The sequence below is a fragment of the Leptonychotes weddellii genome, chromosome 7 (genome assembly GCF_054177405.1).
Source record: "Leptonychotes weddellii isolate Sample4059 chromosome 7, ASM5417740v2, whole genome shotgun sequence".
Lineage (NCBI taxonomy): Eukaryota > Metazoa > Chordata > Mammalia > Carnivora > Phocidae > Leptonychotes > Leptonychotes weddellii.
The window spans coordinates 133,976,144-133,981,836 of record NC_138375.1 but is presented as its reverse complement, the minus strand read 5'-3'; positions in this window follow the sequence as shown (position 1 = coordinate 133,981,836).

The following is a 5,693-nucleotide window of genomic DNA, read 5'->3' as shown; positions in this document are numbered from 1 at the left end:
CCCTCTGTACGTAAGGAATGTCTTCCCCCTAACTGCCCTTAAGATGGTTTCCTTGCTTCTAAGATTTGCAAGTTTTACTATTACATGCCTGGGTATTGGCCTGTTTTCCTTGATCTTGGGAGGGGTCCTCTCTGCCTCTAGGACGCGAATGTTTGTTTCATTCCCCAGATTAAGGAAGTTCGCAGCTACGGTTTGCTCAAATATATCTTCTAGTCTTCTCTCTCTCTCCACCCCCTCCGGGATTCCAATAATTCTGACACTGGAATGCTTCATGGTGTCACTTATTTCTCTGATTCTATTTTCATGGAGTCTGAGTTGTTTTTCCCTGGCCTCCTCTTTTCCCTTTTTGTCTATTATATATTGTCTTCCAGGTCACTGATTCATTCTTCTGCCTCACTTACTCTAGCTGTTAGATTATCTAGATTAGTTTGGATCTCCATTTTTAAATTCTGCCACATCAGCTTTCATTTCTGCCCTTAGAGACTCTATGTTGCCATTAATAGATTTCTCCATTCTAGCTATTGTCTTCACAATTGCTAGCCTGAATTCCATCTCCAACATCTTGGTTATATCTGCATCCATTTGTAAATCTGTGGCATAATTCATAATCTCTGAGTCTTTTCTATTTTGGGGGTTCCTCCTCCTGGTCATTCTGTTGAGGGGTGGTTGAGGGAATGTATAGAGTCCAAATTATTGATCACAACCCAAGCAAGATGCACTTGTTTTCTAGGGACCTTAGGGTTACTGGCCTCTTGTTTTCCCAGCCTGTCTTCTGCAGGAGGGGCCCGCGGTGCTGTTACTCAGGCAACCCTGTTTGGGCAGAGTTGCCCTGCCCCCCTGTGGTGGAGGATGGACTCAGTGGGAACCAGTTTTTTGAGGCTTTTGTTCTCTGGCGGCTTTCCCTGGTGACTTTCTGCGTCTCTTCTGAGAGTCAGAGCAGAAGAGACCATTTCCAACCCTCTGCCTCAGAGCAGAGAGAACGCAGTCTGTTCTTCAGTGAGCTCTCCAGGCCACACTGTCTCCGTTTCTGTCTGTGCTGCTATAAACTGCAGCATCCTGGGTTGTGTGCCCCTCCACAGCACCCCCAGTCCTGCCTCCAGGTCAGGGCATGTCTCTGCCCTTTCTGCTTCTAAAACCGCCAGCTGCTCCCAGTTCACCTGCACAACCCCGCCACTCTGCGTTTCCGTCCTGGGGGCTGCCTTAAAGTCCTTTCCCAGCCGCTACTGGTCTTTGAGCCTGTGCCTCTACCCAGCACTCCAGGTTGTCACTCACCATCGGTGTACAATCACCACGGCCAGGCTCCCTCCTGCTGCCATTTATCATCTGATATCTGTCCCTGGAATCACAGCTCCCAGCTTTGTACCTTGAAACCAACTGTCTGTGATATTCTGTTTGTAGAGATCCAGATCTTCTTACATCTCAGGCTGATTTCGTGGGTGCTCAGAGTGGTCTGGTAGATATCCAGCTCAATTCCGGGGACCAGTTGGAATATGGTCCCCTACTCCTACGCCATCTTTTCTCAAAATTCCTATATAAAAGATGTTGATACATCATTTAGTTTTTGAGCCTCAGATGCTGCATCAGTGAAAGACAAGAGAACTATACCAATACCTCATACAATACTCTTGAAATTAAGTGGTGATAGATATACACAATGTAAGAAAAATATATTATAATATAGAAAAGGCTAAGGCCACATAAAGCCTGGCATCTCTTTCACATATGTTATTGATGATGGTGAAATTTGAGATTACTGTTAATATTGGCTAAGATTTCCAATTAATAATAAGAAAAGATTTTAAAAAGACATGAGGAGAGAAATAGAACAGTGCAACATAGTTACCTATTATCTTTCTGTTGTTGTTAGGTCTCTTAATTGCTTTCTTCAAAGTCCCAAAAGGAATTTCTCAATAGCAAACCTCATCAACTCCCATAATGGGCATAGTAAAACCAGGATGATGTCACTGTCCTGTTTATCTTTATACTGTTAACCATGGCCACATTCCATTATTCAGATGGATAAGAGCTGCAGCAACATCTGATGCTGAGTTCAATCATATAGAAATAACTGTAGGAGCAAAAGGGTAATTACTGTTTTCAACTTGTTCTCCTTTTGATACATGCTATTAATTCTTGACCATATTTCCTCATTTTACCCTATTTTTATGAATATAAGCAAATATGATTTTTAATTCAAGTATAATTAACATACAGTGTTTTATATATATATAGTCAAATATATATACACATATATATTCAACAATTCTATACATTTCTATACATTTCTCTGTGCTCATCAAGAGGAACCTTTTTTTAATTGAATCTTTCATGTAACAATAACTTACTTCAACGTACTAGGAAATGGATTTTTATTTCCATTATGTATGGGCAAAAGAGTACATATTCCTCCTATATTACTGGATGATGTGTTTGTTTTCTTGAGGCTGAAATTTTACAAAAGAAATGAGGCTGATTTTACTTTGGGTGGGAATTATTTCTGATAGTTAGAAAAGTGAAACAAATGTCTCGATTATATTTATGTTTCTTAGATATAACTGACAGTGAGGGATTATACCCAAATTGTAGGCTGTGGAGGGAAAATAATGTTCTAGAAATCTAGGACAGCATTTTGAGTTCTGCACCCCAGCATCTGAATAGAGACACAAGTCCTCTCCCAGGTATATTATGTGATGCTAGGCAAATGACCTCAGAATCTGAATTATTTAATTTGTAAAAGGAGAAAATAAGATGAGTAAAATAACTCTTGGGGAAGACAAAATATGGTAAAGCAATAGAAAAAACTTGCTGTCAGCTTCAAATAAAAATTTGATGTTATTATACCACCACTATTAATAACTCTTCAAATTAAGTAGTGCACTGTTCTGTTTATATTAAACTCAATAAATTGGATACAGAAAATAATATAGAAATAGAAAAAATGATATAGAAAAAAATAATACAGAAAAATAAGGTTAATTACCTTACATGGTACAGACAGCATTCCTTTGTCTCTCTGGTGTGCCAGGTGGGCTGTTCAGTGTAGCTTGATCCCAGGCATTCTCTTTTACTAAATTGTAATAAAGATTTGTTTCATTTTCACCACAAATATTGACTCAGAAAGGACAATGTTTTGCTTTTATTGGACTGTCTTAATTTTGCACAGAGGTCAGCCTTCATCTACCATTAGGTGTGGAATTTGACAGATTATATTTTTAATGCAATGTGTACCAGATTTGTTGGATATTTATATTACGGCATTAAATTAATTAATTTTCAGTGTTGTCTACTGCTTTAGCATCGAAGAACTAGGACTCTTAATAAGTTGATATTGTAATTACTCTTTGGAATCATTATAAAAGCATAGAATATTTTGAAATTTAGTGATTATTCCTGAAACATCCCTGATTTGAAACCACTTCTAAACTTTTCCTAGACACAAGAGCCAATATTTCTTTTTATGTTGGTAAGGACTTTTAAAATTTAACATTTAACATTTCAGAAACTGAAAAGTTGTAAAACTTTAATATCCATAAGAGAAAAAGTAAAAGAAGTTATTACTGATTCTTTTCAGAAAGGACAGATGTATTTTCTATTGTTCTTTTTTATTTTGAGCTATTTTAAAATTATACTTTAAATCACACACACACACACTATTTTGCTTGAATACACAGACTGTGACCTCTTTCACTGTAACCAATTTCAAATTTATTTTATTTGTCTTTAGCACTTAACACACATGTAAGCTTTGAGTAGCTAGACACAGGAAGGGGAATTGAGTTTGAGTCAGAAACAATTCATTGTTGTTCAGTTTTTCTCTCTGCTCTCAGTTTCCATGAAAAATTGGTTACTACAGACAATAAAGTAGATGATGCTTGTGAAAACAACTAAAGACTTGTCTTGTAAATGAAAATGATCTTCTAAATGCTAGCTCTCTCCCCTTAAATTTAGAATAAATGGTAGGAGTTGGAGATGCTATATAGACAAAATTAAGGTAGGATTCTCCTTAAAGATCTGTTTAAATAGAGTTAAAATAAGATAGAGATAGAGATAGATATATAGATATAGATATATAAAATAAGATATATTATTATTATATTATATACACACATATATTATATTATATTATGTTATATTATATTATGTTATATTATATTATATTATATATTCTGTGACTACAGAAATTATCAAATCCAAATCCTTATGTGTATGAATAGATACTAAAACTGGCAAACAGGAGTAATTCATCTTATATCATAAAACAAAAGTGGTAACAGCCATCTCCTACACAGAGTCTGTACAATAATTATTGTAGATCTTAACTCTTTAACAATATATGTACTTGCTCATCTGTAACTGATAATGTTTAAACACTTTTATTATTTTACATAATTTAATACTGAACATAATTTAGACCTAACTTTATTATCCTCTTTTTATGTAAAGTGGTCAAAAGAATGGTGGATAGAGGATAACCTGGACCCACAGTCATTGTCCAGACTCAAAGTATGGACTCCTAAATTGATGTTCCTAGGATATCTAAGGTGCTGACCACTGGTGAGGACCCCATCTGTTCCCGTGGATGTGTGGCTTACTCCACACAAACACAGAGCATCACAAAGGAGATTCAAACTTTTGGTATGATTATCCCCCAAATCATGTTTCAGTTACTTTCTAAATCTTTTGTACCTGGAATATATCTCTAACAGTTTTTAAGGTCCAGTTGGATCCTTAAACCAGGGAGGTTGATTCCGTTTTGACTTCCATAACAAAAAACTATAGAAATAAGGGATTTTATTCTTTTTTTAAATGATTCACTTTCTATGTTTTCAAATGGCAGTGATTGTGCAATATTCCATACTCATTGATAAACAACACTATCATCAGGAATTCTCAAAACCTTGAACTGTGGAAATATTATAAGTTGCCAATATCCTTTTCTAATTTAAATTCAATTAGCCAACATATAGTACATCATTAGTTTCAGATGCAGTGTTCAATAATTTGTAAGTTGCATATAACACCCTGTGCACATCACATCACATGCCCTCCTTAATACCCATCATCCAGTTACCGCATACCCCCACCCACCTCAGTGGTAACCATCAGTTACTTCTCTGTATTTACAGATCTGATTCTGCTTTTTTTTTTTTCACTCATTTCTCTTTTTACATTCCACATATGGGAGTGAGGCCATGTGGTATTTGTCTTTCTCAGTCTGACTTATTTCATTTAGCATAATACCATCTATGCCCATTGTGTTGTAACAATGGGCACAATGTTATGGATTTTATGGCTGCATGATATTTCACTGTCTGTATGGAATATACACACACACACCACTTTTTTCTAATCCATTCATCTATCAATGGGCAATTAGATTGTTTCCATATCTTGATTATTGTGAATAATGCTGTGATAAGAATAGAGGTGCATATATAAATATACAATGGAATATTAGCCATAAGAAAGAATGAAATCTTGCCATTTGCATGGTCATGGATGAAGTTAGGCAGTATAATGCTAAGCAAAATAAGTCAATCAGAGAAAGACAAATGACATATGATTTCACTTCTATGTGGAATTTAATAAGCTAAACAAAAAAGCAAAGGGAAAAAAGAGAGAGAGAAGTAAAATAGAGCAAACTGATGGTTACCAAAGGGACATGGAAGGGGAATGGGTTAAATAGGTGATGG